Genomic DNA, 18,233 nt, shown 5'->3' with positions numbered 1-18,233 from the left:
CAGGCAGGAATGGCAGTTCTCAGAGAGATAAGCCACAGGCCTCCCCTATCTTAGGATCTCAGTGAATCCTCCTGATGTGTCCCGGAGGGTGGGTGAATGTCTGGAAGATTAAGCAAGAAATAAACGGAGAAAGGGGTGGGGGGTTGTCCTGTGCGAGGAGGGGGTGGGGCTCTTATCTACACGGGATCACAGCAATATCGAAGTGTCACTCACTGCCACACATGGACAATGGGGAAATCACGACATTCTACTGGGGCCACAGCCCCTGCATGTGCTTTTGTATGGTTTTCCCCTTGTTCTAAAGTAGAATGATTTACACCATGTGGATGAAACCTTCTGATGTAGATAAAATAGCAATCAGTGGGTACTGTTTTGATGTTGTCCACTGCATCTCAGGGTTGAAAACCAAGTTGTCTGCTTCCCATGCCTTTTGCTTCTCTTGGTTTAAATAGTTACAATGCTAGGCTGCAGGTGTTGGCTCTCACATTTTGAAATCTATGCATGTTTCTTGAATTAGAAGAAAAAAAAACTGCCACAAAATCTTTACCTAATCTGTAAAATGAGAATTGAAAAAAAATTTTAAATTGTGGGAACCCAGTTACAGAGGACTTTGTTTTACTGCTATCATTCTTTCCTTCCTTCCTTCCTTATTTATATACTAGCTGAAGAACAACTATTTGTGGATTGGAGCTGTTTCCTCCGTTTTGGAGATGACCCCTTGGGGAACAAAAAGGAAAGGCCAATTCTGACTGTATTCAGAGAAAACTGAACACAGATGTCGTGGACTAAGATGTTAGGGTGAATCACTCTGTCGTTCACCAGATTGTCTTTAGAAGGAGGAGACTGCAATGTTGATGGAACTTGTGCTGAATAACTGAAACTATAGGACGTGAGCCACAGATCATTAGCAATATATTAGCTGGACCGCTGTGGTAAGCCTTACCTGCGCTTTGAGGGAACTGACAGGAAGCAGCCGGGTTCAGCCTGGAATTTAGAGAAGCATTGGGATTACAGAAGCAAGTTATGAAATACCCCCAAGGTGACTTGGAGGGCCCTGTTCCTCTGGACCAAACAATACACCGGCGTATGAGCCAGGGAGCAGGCAGACAGGTTACAGAACATACAAGCATTCCTCAGGGGTCCCCAGGAAATACTTCGCAAGGTAGCATCAAGAATAAACTCATCCTCCTGCAGACAGATCTTTGCATGTGGGGAGATTATTGTTTAATCATTTTTAAAAGTGACCTTAATTTGTTCTCATAAGCACTGAAGTGGTACATAGGGATTATAGCTTATTTCTGCTCACTCCTAACTAAGTGATTTTTTTAATTGACACGTTTCATATTGAAAAGTACACAAATCTTAAATGGAAATGTATTAAATATGTACACATCCATATAACCATAGCCAAGCTCAAGATTTATATAGAATATTTCTGGGCAAAACTCTCTGCTCTCCCAAAGGTAACCACTGTTCCAGCTTCCATCACTATTAAGTAGTTTTGCCTGGAATTGAAGTTCCTATAAATCAAATTATACAATATATACTCTTTTTGTGTCTGGCTCTTATTTGCTCCATGGTATGTCTGTGAGATTCGTCAGGTTACTGTGTTCTTTTTAGTGTTGAGGCATTCTGTTATATGAATATATTGAAATTGATTTATCCAGTCTAATGATGATGGACATTTAAGGGCTATAATAATGGTACTATTCTTGTACATGTTGTTTGGAGGATATTAACACTCAACTTCTGTGGGTTATGTGTGTAGGTGCTGAGGATTAGAGAGAATGGATACTTTTAATTTTAATGAGATGTTTTACAAAGTGATTTTAACAATTTAACACTTCTACTACCTCTGCAGGGTTGCCAGTATATCACACTGCCAGCTCTCATTTTAGCCGTTCTGCTTGGTATATAGTGTTTCACAATGCAGGTATAATTTGCTTTTGTTTGAACTTATGGTGTTGAGCACCTTTTGGTACTGCTTCATTTGAATATCCTCTCTTGTGAAGTTTCTGTTTGTCTCTTGTTTTCAGTCATTTTTTCTCTTATTGACTTGTAGAAAATGACAGGATGGATGGGTAGATAGACAGACACACAGGAAAAGACATTTAACAAAACATATCTAACATTATGCATTGCTAATGTTTTCTGTGTGTGACTTGCCTTGTGATTCTCTTATTGTTGTGTTTTGATTAATCAAAGTGTTTCATTTTAATGAAGTCTAATTTATCAATATGTTCTTTTGTGATTAGGATATTTTGATGTAAATTTTAGGAACTCAATCCTACCATAAGTTCAGGAAGATATCCTTGTGTATCTTTTTCTAGAAGCTGTATTGTTTTATTTTATACCTTTAGGTCTATAATATATCTTATATCAACTTTTGCATATGCTGTTTGAAGGTGGTCAATGTTAATTTTTTCTCCATATGGTTATCCAGTTGACCCTGCACCATTTATTGAAAAGACTACCTTCCCCACACTGCCTTCCTCTCACAAATTGCAGCAACTCTTTTGTCATAACCAATATACGCTTAATGACATAAAGGAAAATGTGCTCAAGACAGAAATATGAACTATAAAACAAAAGAACTGAATATTTTAGAACTGAAAACATAATATATAAAATTTTAAAAATTCATTGGATTGGCTTAACCAGAGATTTGAGTTGATTTTTTTTTAAAACCTCTCAGAAAATTAGGAATTTAAAATATCTTAAAATTTTATTTAAGGCATTTACTAAGAAAAAAATCAGCCAATGTCATATTTAACAGTGAAATATTGAACACATTCCATTTAAAATAGGAGACAAAACAAGGATCCCCAGGTTATCACAGGGGGTTCCCATCCAAGATGGCTACAAAGCCACTCCTGAACTTGCCTCCTCCCATGGACACAAAGAATCTACAGCTATACACAGAATAATTTCCTCTGAAAGAAATCCAGAAACTAGCTAAGTAGCAACGTGTACAGAATGGATGAATGAGGAAAAAAAAAAAACATGCTGAAATGAGTAGAAAAGGCTGAGACACACTCTTGCCATAAACCCCACCCAGCACAGCAACACACAGTCAGGAGGTAACTCACAACTCACACCTTCTCTTTGAGGAGTAAAAGTTGAGACCCAACATTTAGTGCTGCAACTTTTAAGACTCCCACCCAAGCCAGAGAATTTTGATACATTATATTTTCATGATCTTGCATTACTTTCTAATTTCCATTGTGATTTCTTTTTATGCATAATCAATTTCTAAACATTTGGGGGAGTTCCTAATCACTTTTACATTATTAATACCTAATTTAATTATACGATGGTTAGAGAACATGCTGCATATGATTCCAGTCTTTTGGAAATTATTGTCTCTTAACTATGGTCCAGCATAGGGTATATTTTGTAAATGTTTCATTGGTACTTAGAAATAATATGCATTCTGAACTTGTTGAGTCTAAAGTCCAAATATACTCTATGTCAATTTGGTTAAGTTTCTTAGTTGTAATATGCAAGTATTCTATATCTGTGATGACTTTTCCTGTCTGCCTCTTTTGTCCATAACTAAGAGAGGAATGTTAAATCTTCATTTCTGGTCATAAATGTTTATTTATCCTTCCATTTTTGTCAAATTTTGCATCTTCTGGTGGCACTGAAATTAAGGATCGTGAAATCTCACCTCAAATGTTGATACAGATTCATTAGCTTTTTTGGGTTAGTGTTTGAATTATATTTTTTCCATCTTTTACTTTCAAACTATTTTTTGTCAACCTCTTTTCATGTTTTTTATAAAGAACAGACATTGAGTTTGGCTTTTTTTTAAATTATTACTCATATTGATAATCTTATTGTTTAATGGGGTTGCTTAGTCTTTGTATATTTATGCAATTAAGAAAATAGTTGAGTTTATGCCTAAAACCTTGTTATTTATTTTCTATTGTTTCTGTTTTTTCTTTGTTGCTTATTCTTCCTTTCTTGTATTCGTTTTTGATGAATCAAATACTTTTTATTATTCTTTTACTTTTCTTATTGTGTATGTATTATTATTCTCTTTTACTTCTCTGAGTTATATATTCTTGTATTATTTAGTGGTTACCCTAGAGCTTACAATGCACATCTTCATTTATTATATTTTATCTAAATTAAGTATTTTAACTATTTCCCAAACAATGTAAGGAACTTACAAGCATTTAAGTCCATTTACATCCTTCTGCCCTTTTCCTTATTGTTTTCATATATCTTATTTCTAACATCTGTTAGAATCCTGTAAGACATTACTCTTGTTTTAGAGAGTCAATATTATATTATCTTTACCCACACACATCTCTCTCAATTGCATTTTATTACTTTATTGCCTCATTTCTCCCTGCAATTTCTGTCAAGAATCACTTTTCTTCAGCCCAGACTTCTGCTAATATTTTTGTACTGCAGGTGTGCTGGTGTCAAATTGTCTAATATTTTCCTTGTCTTAAGCAGTCTTTATTTAGTCTTCAATTTTGAAAGGTATTTCCACGATGCCAATGATTCTAGGTTGGCAGTTCTGTCCTTTCAGCTTTAGAAAGATGACAAGCCACTGTCTTCTGGCTTTCATGTTGTCTGTTGCAAAGTTGGTCATCAAGTTTATTATTGCTGCTATTTAGGGTAACGTATCTTATTTTCCCTGACTACTTTTCAGATTTGTCTTTGGTCTCCAGCAGTATGACAAATATGGCTTTTATAATAGCTCTTTATATGAAGATATTTAAAACTATTTTATAAAGGTTTGTCTAATTCTATACCTGTAATCAATCTTCCCAAGAGATAAGAAAAATGAAAAATGAAGACTTCAAACTCAGTTAATCCCATTATCCTTTTTCAGCAAAAGAATTATTAACCATTTACAACAATACTCCTGAATCTAATTTTTAAAAGATGATCTAAAATTTTTGTGATATTTGGCAAAAATAATCTGTTAGAGGAAAACACTGGATTGCTGAATCCTTTCGGTTATCAGTGTCATCTTAAAGTTCATTCTCAATCCATACCTTCAGAAAAGTAGCAATTATTGTGTTTCAGTCAGATACAAAGGTAAATATCCACTACTGATCCTCATTATTCATAGATTATTTTTTAATTTGCTTACTTATTAAAATTTATTTATAACCTCAAAATCAATACTCAGTGTTTTCATTGTCACTTGTGGACATGTGCAGACTAGTGGAAAATTTGAGTCACCCAGTGTGTACATTTCCAGTTGAGGTCAAATAAGGTGAACCTTTGCCTTGTTCCAGCTCTCAGACTGTAAACAGGTGTCATTTTCTTGATCTACTCACTGTGAGGGTTTTTGCCCTTTTTTTGCATTTTTGTGTTTTGTTGGTTACTGTGCTATTTAAAATGGTCCTCCAGCACAGCACTTAAGTATTGCCTAGTGCTCCTAAACACAAGAAGGCTAGGATGTATCTAATGGAGAAAAATACATGTGTTAGATAAGCTTCATTCACCCATGAGGCCAGTGCTGTTGGATATGAGTTCAATGTTAGTGAATCAACAGAATATATTAAATAAGGTGTTTTTTAAACAAAAACACACATAAAACAAGATTACATGTTGATTAGTCAACAAAAATATTGTGCCCAGAAGCTCACAGGAACCGCATTCTGTATCTCCCCTAGGAGCAGGGGTTCACTATTCAGATTCAGTGTTCATGGTGACATCATAGAACATAACTACCAGGGATCACAAGAATTATAACTATAAACAGAAAAATTTTAAGACAAGAAGTAAAACTGAACACCAAGCAGAAAATGGATAGTCACAGATTTAAAACAGTCTCTAATGATGAACTGGTGAATATATCTAATCCAGGGTAAATTGGATTTTTTAAAAATTTCAACTATTAATAAACTACACAGGAAAAAACAACTGGGCAATTTTCTGGGGAAAAAAAAGAAATCAAACCCCATTTGTAACTTATTTTTAGAGGAAGGGGACTCTACCTATTTAATGCACGCTTCTCAACTGAAATATACTTTCTCTCATGATGGCAACAAGCACCCTAACTTGCATCTCTACCTCGCAGTCCTTATTCCCATAGATTGAGGTTACTCACAAGTGACACAAGCTTCTATGACATCAGCCCACGAAGCAGAGGTTACTTTTTATATGGTCATTTAGGTGATATTCATTCTACGCTGTTCTGGCTCTTTCGGGGTAGCTTATAAAGAGGTTCAGAGCACGTTCTCTGAAGCCTGACCTCTGAGTTTGAGTGTAGCTCTGTCACTTAGCAGCTGTGTGATGTTGGACATACTACTTAAATTATGTGTTGTTGAGCTTTCCCCATTTATAATTGATGATGAAAATAATACTACCTCACAGAATTGGGAAGAGAATTAAATAACATTTCTAAAACACTTAGAAGGTGTACATCATAAGTGATAAAAATAGTTCAACTGTCATTATTATTTTTATTAGCAGCTCTGTGTACAAAATGGAGATGTGAGTGGCTGAGTTATCATATTTGAAAAGGTGTAAGCGACTTGGAAGGAGGATCTTGGTTCACTCTATGGAACTGTGTCTTTCTCTAGTTCTTGCTCAGCATATGTATTATGTGTCTTAGATGTAGATATCAATTGCCTATTGATCAAATGTATGGATGATATAAAAAATTGAATGAATTCAGTCAGAAATCATTTTCCCTTATAATACACACGCTTTACTGCCACCAAAGTTCCTTTTATAAAACTTGAGTCTGATTTTACAATTTCCCCCTTAAAACCCTCTCATGATTCCCAAAGCACATAGGAGATTTCAAACTTTTTATTGCAGTGTGTCTCCAACTAAAGATAATCCTGACTCAACCTTCTCTGTATCAAGAGGAAAATATGAGAGTAAAGATTTCTACCATATTCCATACAAGGAGCACACCTAGAGTATTGGTTTCAGTTCTAGATAGTATACTACCAAATCATCATCAACAAATCCAAGTTTCAACAACACCAACCAAGAAAAAGCAGAAAGAAACAATTCAGCACCTTGTCCTTATGAACAATTCAAGTATCAGCCTCAGAAAGATAATTCAATGGGAAAGGAAGGGTTGGAGAGTGATGTGTCTGTGCCTATAGTCCAGGAAGGAATGAACAGAAGTGTTCTGATCTACCCCCATGTGAAAATTTGAAGAGTGAGTGAGAATAAGAAGGTGAATTTCCATTCAACAGAAGACTATTTTATAGGGATTATACCGATCTGAAAATACAGTAGCTACCTCAAAAGAAAGTCTATGATTTTTTAAATAGGCTAAAAAAGTTACCTAGCTTCTTCGAACTGTATTCATATTTGAGTAGTTCTGATGAATGAAGTGGGAGCTGGGAGGATATGTAAACTAGAGGCAATAGTTTAAATCCAGATTCTGACTCATGTTCTTTGTAGATCATCATAAATATGCAATGTTCATGGGCATAGTTTCCAAATGCTTTCCAGACAGTAGAGGAAATTAAAAATACATAAAGAATTTAATACCCTTTCCTTTTGCAAACTAAAAATATTTCCAAGCTCTCCAAATAACACAAGTGAGTTGTCACTTCTAAATTTAAAACTCATGCAAACAGCATAATAGTCTGTCATCAAAAAAAACAAACAAAAAATGCTGGCTTTAATATAATTCTTAATCAAAAACCAAGTTAAAAGACTCAAATTGATAGAATATTTTGGCCTTCACAATTCCATTTTTTCATGTAACCTTCCTGATTGATTTTTAACTCTGCTTTTTTAGAGGTCAACTGCAAATGGCTAATTATCAGTCAGTCAGGAATTTGGACTAGAGACCCATGGCTGTGATCATACAGCCCCTATTCCTAGGTGCCCACGGCTAATGCTTTGCCACATAGTCAAGAACCACCAAGGAACCACAAGGAAATTTTTATGACTCATTAGAAATTGAATAATCATCTTTATAACTTGATGTCTAACACTAATGTTCTTCCATTGTGAGTTCAGCAATAGCTAATTGTCAACCAGTAACTCATTATTGTGTTTTACTTAGAGATGCCTTTAAAAAAAAAGAGAGAGATTTATTAGGAGAAAGCTAAACAGTGGAAAAGGCCAAAGATGGAAGAAGGCACACATATGTGTTTGTGTGTAAAACACAGGCTGATGGTGGAGGAGTCCCTTCCAGCCTTGAATTCTATAAATAAGAGGGAGATAAATACACTGCAACCCTTGTGACCCTGGCCAGCCTGTTAGAAAAGAGACCATAAAACTGAAGACAAATGGAAGGCAGGGATCAGGCCTATCTTCTTCCCTGTTACATTATCAGCACCTAATTACAGGGCTTAGCAATCAGACAATATTTGTTGAAAAAAGAAAGGAAGAGACAGAGGGGGAAGAGGGATGGAGGGGCTTGTTATATGCCAGTCAGCGACGGAGAGATGGAGGGAGAAACGGAAGGAGATGAGAATCTTCAAGAGAGAACACCAAGGGTGGTGGGAAGGAGGAAGCATCTATCTGGTAGTTAGCGATGCCTTTTGGTTGAGATTGTATTTGTAGCAGATGTTGTCAGGGTCCCATTTGTCATCTCTCAGATTTTCCAGCTGCAGGTTCTGCTGCCATGGAAGTACGTGAAACTCACCACCTGACAGTCTTCTTCAACTGTGAGGACAAGTTCTGCCCATGTGCACAGCAGGCTGAAGCTGCCGGGGAGTTTACACCAGGGGGAGCAGCCTCCACTTAACATGGAAGGAGATGGATAAATGTCCCATCTTCCATGTGCCCTGGGTGGGACAGTGCTCAGGGATTTCTACACCACCTCCCAGAGGTCTCCAGGGGAAATGAGTCTTAGTTGCCAAAAGCAGCTCATTAATCACCCAGTACTAACTTCCTTACTTCCTCATTTCTTCCACTCTCTCCTGTTGGTGTCTCCTGGGATCGTCTCCCTGGAACACTACCTGTTCTCCCATCCTAGTCTCAGCGGCCAACTTCGGGGAAACCTGAGGTCATGCTTATCAAAATGATTTTTACACCCATATTTGAATATTAATGTTCTTTTACATTTATTTTTCCCAATTTTTGATACTACGATAATCTTTCTTTCAAAGTATGAAAATAATGCTCCCAAGCCATGAACCACCATTATTTTCAACAACATGGATGAATCCTGTGGACATAATAATGGGCAAAACAAGGCAGAAAAAAAGGATGTGCACCGCATGCTGGGTTTATATACATTTTTAAAAGCAGGTAAGTCTAATCTACAATCTGGGATGTTAGATCTCAAGGAAGATGTTACCCTCGGGGAAGAGCATGAGGACAGCCAGCAAGAACTTCCAGGTGCTCTTTCTATCCTACTTCTTGGTCTGAGAGGTAGTTACTCACGTGTACCCCCCTTCTACTTGAGACAGGAAGGAAGCGGGCAGGACACAGCCATTCAAGGAATGATACAGCGATTAGAACCAAAGTGTTGGAAAATTCAACTCCCAGTAGGCACTGAGGCCCAAGATGGCAGGAGATTTGACTTTCAGTGGACCTTGAGCTTAATTATAGGCTCATTGTAATATTAACATGGTAAATGGCACTCCTACAAGCGCCATGACAGTCCTGAGGCTGACCATAAAAAAGTGGGCAGTGGCCCAGCCCCTTCCCCAAAGTAGCTGGAATAATCCGCCCTCTTATTAACATATGAAATAACAAACCCATAAAAATTAACAACCTCCGCAGCTCGCCACTGCTCTCCCTTCTGAGTGAGACAGATGGCACTTTGTCTAGGGAATGTGTCATCTACTTTTTACTTTAAACTAAACACTCATCCCCGTGCTTTCTGGCCTCTTTGGCCTTCCGAGATTGCCTGCACTCAGTCTGTGGAGTGTATCTCTCTCTCCTTTATTCAACAATAGCTCGCTCTTGAATTCGTTCCCATGCGAAGCCAAGGACCCACACTGGGCAAGGCACATTCCAGGACTCAGCTGAGACCTGGGACACAGCCCTCCTCTTACCCCACATTTTCCTAACTCATACTCACTCATCAAGTTCTGTGCTTACTTTTGGTGTTCATTTTAGTTTCGGTATTACTTTTCAACAAATTTTCTTTTTAAACTTTGGTTCAAAACAGGTACTTCTGAGTACTCATTAACCCCCAAAGATTACTTCTCAAACTTGACTTTATCTCAGCACAAACAAGTATGTGAGCATATTTTTTAAGACACTGCAGTAGCACAGACTGATTCTCTCCCCTCAGATTCTACAGTTGAATATGTGAGCCAGTCATTCCTGAACATATTTGCTGTGTTGCTCACAAACCGGAGATTGTTTAACATTTTAGAAAAGGCAAATCCTGACTGAGGTTCAGTTAAATCTCCGGACTCAAATGTTTCTCATTTTTGCATATGGCCTTTGCAAAGGATTAACACACCAACTATTGTTACCTTCTCATCTTAGAAAATCCTTAGAGGCAACGGTGTATCAGAGACAGAAAGCATGACTCCCTTGCAATTTGCAAAAGGAATCTCTGAGGGCAAAAAAAGAAACAAAGGAAAAACATCTTCTGCCTCACATTGCTGAGAAAAATGTTTCAGGAAGGGAGTGGAAAGAAGTTTTTATATATCCTCCTGTTAACACCATTCACCAATTATTTCCCTTAATGACTCTTTAAATTTAAACCCCTCAGTTGACATAATTTAATGTTATCCTCACCCTTAAGGTTGAAAGAAGGCATCTTCACAGTGGAAACATTCTCTCACATTCCCTCACAGTTTCCTCCCCGAATCACTGCTCATGACTTCATTCTCTTTGAAGAGTTGCTGACATTAATATCCTGCAAACTTCCTGTCTTGACAGACGGCTCTTCACAGTGAGTGATGCATTGCAACCAAGTGAGCGCACACTGTCTCCTAAATCAGTATTTCTCAAACTTAGGAAGCCTTATACTCACCTGGAAGCCTTGTTAAAACAGATTTCTGGCCCCATCTCCAGAGTTTCTGATTTAGAAGGTCTGGAAGGGGCCAGACAACATGTATTTCTAACAAGTCCCCAGATAGGATGAGGCTGCTAGTCCAAGGACCACACTTTGAGAACCACGGCCCCAAATTTCACTTCGGTGTAATTTACCAAGTGCTCTGGAACCCCATCTCCTTTTGCTCTCAAACCTCTAAGACAATGATTTCCTTGGGGGCTCTTCCACTAACTCCCCCAGGAAGGAGGAGACTCATGACCAGCTTTGTTCAAGATGCTCATTTCTTCTCTTGCTCACTTTTTAAATAGTGATTCCGCAAAGTATCTCTCTATCTTCCCCTCCCTTTTTGTCTTATGGGACGGTATCATTAGTTTTCTAAAGAGCACCTCTATCTGGATGTATTACTTATCCTTTTTGTTTTAGATACAAAGATTTTGTCAGGACCCAGCCCCATGTTTCCAGATCACAAGCCTACAATCTCATCTGCCTCTTTCTTCTTCCTCATGGCCACACACCATGTCATGTACTTACATTTGCTCCTTTGCCTTTTCAGCCTCATATCCCTAATTGGACTCCAAGACTAAAAATTATTTTGTTACATAGGAACAACTTCTTGACTCTCAGTGCTTACTCATTTTCAGCACTTTTCTTCTCAGCTGAGAAATGATTCAAAACTGCTTCTTACATCTATTAACTGGCAGCATCAAAGCTGTCTACCACCTTGCTCACTTCCATGGCTGGGCCTCCTAACCTGCCACTCTCTCCACCCTGAACTTTTCATCCTCCTCCTTAAAAGTGAGCCCCTCTTTCTCTCAAGATGAAAGCTCCCAACAGGACTTAAAATGGACCTCTCCCACAAAGCCTTTCCCGGTAAACTGCGCCTCACTCCAGATCCTGTAACAACTGTAGCAATTCTTTGGCCGTGCACACAGCCCACACATACTTCTGCACATGTTTCTGGTGTTGTGCTTATATACCTATTGCCCAGTTCAATTAGAAAAAACCTCTCCAGGTAAGGGACTCCTTCCTCACTTCCTTTGTTACTGGTAGCATACACGGTGTTCTGACAGAACAACTGTGTCAAGTAATTAGCAACATCTCCTCTTTAGAGATGGAACAATGTGACACAAACACATTGTGCAAGTGGCTCCTTTGTTCCATCCCAACCCCCTGAACCATGTTGGCCTCTTGTGATCCTGGTCACAAGCTCTGTCCCTAAAGTTATGGGAAATATTACCTTAATGAAAATATGCCATTTACTTGCATTTGTAGTACAGATTATCTTGGGTTGATGGGAAGACTCAGAGACACAGAAAACAAACTATAGTTACCAAAGGGGAAAGGGGTGGGGGGTAGGGATGAATTAGGAGTTTGGATTAACATATACACACTACTATATATAAAATAGATAAACAACAAGGCCTGACTGTATAGCACAGGAAACTATATTCAATACCTTGTAATAACCTATAATGGAAAAGAACCTGAAAAAGAAATTATATATGTATGTGTATAACTGAATCACTATGCTGTACACCTGAAACTAACACAATATTGTAAATCAACTATATTTCAATAAAAAAAAATCTAAAAAAATTATCTTGGGTTGAAAACCACCAGAGTATAAAAATATTAAGTCAATTTATATGTTTGATAGTTTGGGGATTTAAATAAAGATATATATAGACAGAGGGATAGTTAGATGATAGATACATAATAGACAATTAGGCAGGTAGGTAGGTAGACAGACAGACATAGACAGAAAGACAGATAATCTTAGTGAACACTAAGGGAAAGGAAATACAATAAAGAATAACTCCTAGGAAAAGGTATATTGAATTTCTGTTACTCTCAAAGCCAAAGAAATATGAATTCATTTGATGTAAGCTTAAGTAAAGAATGGATGAGTCTTCATCACACAGTGTTTGTTGAATGAATTCATTTTCTTGAGTACACATTTTGTGCCAGATTCTATGTATGCCAAGACAGTCCTGCCTCTAAGGCACACAGTCTAACAGAAAATAAAATAAACTACAGTACAATGTGTGAAGTGTTTCAAGTCATGGCATCAGACACTTGTTTGCAGGAGGTTAATGGGTGATTGGGAAGTGAGAAAGTGAATCTGGACTATTTTTTTTCAAGGTGTTTGCTGAGGACTGAAAGGTGTGAAATGAATTAGCAGCATAAAGAGAAAGGGAGATTTAAGTGGGGTAAAGGAGATGGTTTGTAGGCTGCCTGGGAGGAGCTAACAAAAGGAATGACAAAGACTTTACAGGAAGCAGAGAACTGATGGAGGGTGACACAGACACTTTTATTTATCAAGCCCTGGTTGGGGTATGAAAATATATTTTAATTATCAGAATTATTTCTAATACAATGCTGATGAATTTTTAGTGCCTTCCATCACATGACTGAAATCTTTAGATAAAATGATAAGCTATCCTAAGAATGCTTATGAAAAGGTACATTTACAATAAAAACTTAAAAACTATTGAGGAAATAACTCAAAATACTCAATATAAAAAGCTTAATGTAAAAAGATCTATCACAGTATATTATATAAGACTGTATTTGAAGCCAAGATCCAAAAGAATGGTTAATTATAATCAATTCACATGATAATATATTATGCAACCACTGAAATTTTTATGAAAAATTTTATAACTCTATAACAAGCATTTTATTGTATTTAGTAGAGGAGAAGTATATACAGTATAATTAAAATTGCATAGGATATTGAGAAAGAGAGAGAGAGACGGGAGAGGGAGGGAGAAAAAGGGAGAGAGAGAGAAAGCTGTAAGAGGAGATGGAAGATGAGGAGGATGAAGTAGGAAGAAAATAGTACTACAGTAGATACAAAATACACCAAAAATCTTAAGCAGTAATCTTTAGTTGTTTTTGTAGTGGAACTAAAGACAGATACCTACAGGCAATCTGAGATGATTTCATTTTAGACCAATTACTTGACTATTTGTCCTTACTCAGCTGCCTAGTGATAAACAAGAATTATTCCCGTGTTTACCTTGGGTGTGTTCTTTGTGTAACAGTCACTCTAGAGGAATATTAATAGCTGTTGTACACAAGATGAAGTCTGAGGCTAAGTGAAGCTTGATAAATACTAAGTTAAACTGGTTCCTTAACTGCAGCAGAAATTCTCCAAACCTTTACGCTAATGGGTATCATGAATCTCCAATAAGGAATAAATCTGACAGCATTTCACAAACGTTTTTGACTACCAAATACTTAGTTGCATGAAATATAACTCACACCTAATTTTCAGCCAAACGCACATGAAGTAATTTTTCACATATGATTAACAGTATTTACTTTTAAGTAACAAAACACAATTACTTGAAGCATTAACAGTGTATACTCCTGTGACAACCAAGGTGACTTCAGGTAAATGAAGAATTTCAGAGCCTTCCTATGATATCTTGTCTTCAGCTCTGACTCTGCCCAAAAGTTCCTTCCAGTCCTCTCTTCCCAGGAATTCGCTGAATACACTTGCCAATACCTTTGTTTTCCGTGCACCCCAACTGGACCAACCTACGCCATCTTTTCAGCTCAGAATCCTTCCTTGAACTTCACATTCAGGTATCCAGCTCCCTCCTAGATAGCACCTTCTCAGTATCTCACAGTACTCACAATATGACAAACTCAGCCAACCTTCTGCCTTTTTGTATTTTCATGATAAAGCAGCTACCTATCCAGCTACTCAAGCCAGAAATCTAGTGTTCTATCTCTTCCATAGGCTCTCACCTCCATGGTGTGTCCCTTAATGACCAACTAGCTCCCTCTGCTTACTCTTAGTTTCTGCTCCTTCGCCACTTGGTCGGTGAGACACCAGATCAAAACCAATCTGTCTCTGATCCTTCCTGATGAATTTCAGTCAATTATTGCAAGACTACCTGGGTCATTTACTCAGATTTTCTTACTTCAAACCTGAAAGCAAAATAAATTGGCTCAATTCATTTTATAATGCCACCACATAGATTGCTGCTTGATTTATGATTTAGGAGTCAGATTCAGATACCCCTAGCTGAAACAGTATGGCAATGGGGCCAGGGTCACTTCTAGGTAGCACTGAAATGGCAGATATTCAGATGGTTGGTTTATCCAAGGCAACACGGCCACCTAGGCAGCAGGGGCTACGGATTCCTGACCTGGAATGCTAGAATTTCTAGATCAAAATAAAGAAGCCCAAAACTAACATTTTACTACCTAAAATGAGATAGTAGTGAGTTGACACAAGAAGTAAGTTAAAGAAGAGCTCCTGGTAGAAGCTCAATAATTTATCATAATATGGGAGGATGAGAGTAGACAAGAGAAGTAGAGTGAGTTTCACCTTCTCCACTATTAAAGATCATTTACAATCTGTTATGCCACCTGAATAATCCAAGATACACAATAGGGACAAGCTTACCAGAGAGGATGGGTCTCTTCCTTGATGCAGGGGTTAGTAGCCCCAGGAGGACGGCTAGCTGCAGTCACACCAAGTCCCTGGACATGAAGCTAGGCTGAAGAGGAGTCTGTATAAAGAAATCTACCTGTATACTTTGACATCAGCAAGTATTAGAAAAAACATACAGAAAAATTAAAGGTCCCTGCTGGGAATATCTATGATCTATTCCCTCCTTTTCTATTTCTGGCTTCTAGAGCTGCATCATCCAATACAGTATCCACTAGCCACATGTGGCTATTTAAATTAAAATTTAATTTAAACTAAAAATTCAGTTCCTTGATTGCACTAGCCATATTTCAAGTGCTCAACTGTCACATGTGGCTAGTGACCACCAAACTGGACAATGCAATATAGAATATTTCTTCCCTAAAGTGTTAATTGATAGTAATACACAGCAAGTAATAACATCAAATGATGATGGTGAATTTTAAAAGGCCATCTGGAAAACATATTTATGAGAATCAAAAAAAAAAAAAACAAAAACAAAAACAAAAAGGGAAAAGTAAAGGTGGGGGAATTTGCCCTGCTGTAGTATATAAATACATGTAACAAAAACAGACATATGGATCAATGGAACAGAATAGAGAGCCCAGAAATAAACTGACAAACTTTTGGTCAAGTAATCCTTGACAAAGGAGGCAAGAACATACAATGGGGTAAAGACAGTCTCTTCAGCAAATGGTATTGGGAGAACTGGACAGCAGCATGTAAATCAATGAAGTTAGAACACTCCCTCACACCATACACAAAAATAAACTGAAAATGGCTTAAAAACTTAAACATAAGACAAGATACTATAATAAGACAAAATACTATAAACCTCTTAGAAGAAAACATAGGCAAAACATCATCTGACATAAATCTCAGCAATGTTCTCCTAGGGCACTTGACCCAGGCAATAGAAATAAAAGCAAAAATAAATGAGACCTAATTAAACTTACAAGCTTTTGCACAGCAAAGGAAACCATAAGCAAAACAAAAAGACAACCTACAGAATGGGAAAAAATATTTGCAAAAGATGAGACTAACAAGGGCTTTATCTCCAGAATATATAAATAGCTCATACAGCTTAATAAGAAAAAAACAAACAACCCAATCCAAAAATGGGCAGAAGACCTAAACAAGCAATTCTCCAATGAAGACATACAAATGACCGACAGGCACATGAAAAAACGCTCAGTATCACTAATTATCAGAGAAATGCAAATCAGAACTACAATGAGGTATCACCTCACACCAGTCAGAATGGCCATCATTCAGAAGTCCAGAAACAATAAATGCTGGAGAGGCTGTGGAGAAAAGGGAGCCCTCCTACACTGTTGGTGGGAATGTAGTTTGGTGCAGCCATTATGGAAAACTAAAAATAGATTTACCATATGATCCAGCAGTCCCACTCCTGGGCGTATATCCAGAGAGAACCTTGATTCAAAAAGATACATGCACCCCAATGTTCATAGCAGCACTATTTATGAGAGCCAAGACATGGAAACAACCTTAAATTGACAGATGACTGGATAAAGAAGATGTAGTATATTTATACAATGGAATACTATTCAGCCATAAAAATAATAAAATAATGCCTTTTGCAGCAACATGGATGTCCCTGGAGATTGTCATTTTAAGTGAAGTAAGCCAGAAAGAGAAAGAAAAATACCATAGGATACCGCTTATATGTGGAATCCAAAAAAAAGACAAATGAACTTATTTACAAAACAGAAACAGACTCAGACATGGAAAACAAACTTACGGTTACCAGGCGGGGAAGGGGTTGGGAAGGGATAAATTGGGACTTCGAGACTTGCAGATACTAACCGATATATATAAAATAGATGAACAAGTTTATACTCCATAGCACAGGAAACCATATTCAATATCTTGTAACCTATAGTGAAGAAGAATATGAGAACGAATGTATGTATGTTCCTATGTGACTGAAGTATTGTGCTGTACACCAGAAACTGACACCACATTGTAAACTGACTGTACTTCAATAAAAATATATTTAAAATATATGTAAAGCTGCTATAATTATAACAGCTTTGGGAATGTCGAAAAGAATAGAAAAACAGATCAACGCACAATTTGACAGTACAGAAATGTATCTAAATGTACATGGGAATTTTAAAATCATAAAATGTGTAACTTCAAATCCCTGTTGTTGAAACAACTAGGTACAATTTTGGAATAAAGCAATTATTAGCTATTTACGTCACATCAATAAAGAAAATATTCCAGATAAGATCTGAGATCTAACTGCATTCAAAATAGCTTAGTAATCTTGAGATGAAAAAGGTGGAAATGACTTTCTAAGGAGGACATGAAAGCAGGAATAATAGCTCTAATTATAGATACAATATAGAAAAAAATCCTGAGGTAAAAATCTCAACTTGCAAATCAAAATGGCTTGCTTTGTAACACATAGTAATAACAAAAGACCATCATCTAGAAATGGCTGTAACATTTTCTGAATTCCAAGAATAAGGAGAGAATTCTAAAAAGAATCCAAGTAGAAAGAAAAAGAAAAAGTTTCCCAAAGAAAAGAATACATTCTATTTGATTCCTTTGAGCAGTAACAAAAATTGACTGTATAATTAAGTGATAAAAATAACTTCAAATTCTGAAAAGTAGAAACAGTATAGGTTGTTTTGACCATGATGAAATAAAAGTAAAAAAAGTTTTTAACGGATAAAATTTTAAACCAAATCAAATAGAAATTTTAGGAAATACAATCACATTGTTCTAAATCATTCCTAGGGCAAAGAAGAAATCAAAGCTCTAAATACAGACTATTTAGACTAACAGGGAACTTCTGGTTCCTGACAGATGAAAAACTAATTTGAGCTGCTGGGTTCCTCAAAAAAA

Source organism: Camelus dromedarius, chromosome 13 (assembly GCF_036321535.1).
Source record: "Camelus dromedarius isolate mCamDro1 chromosome 13, mCamDro1.pat, whole genome shotgun sequence".
NCBI lineage: Eukaryota > Metazoa > Chordata > Mammalia > Artiodactyla > Camelidae > Camelus > Camelus dromedarius.
Note: the sequence above shows the minus strand (reverse complement) of the source record.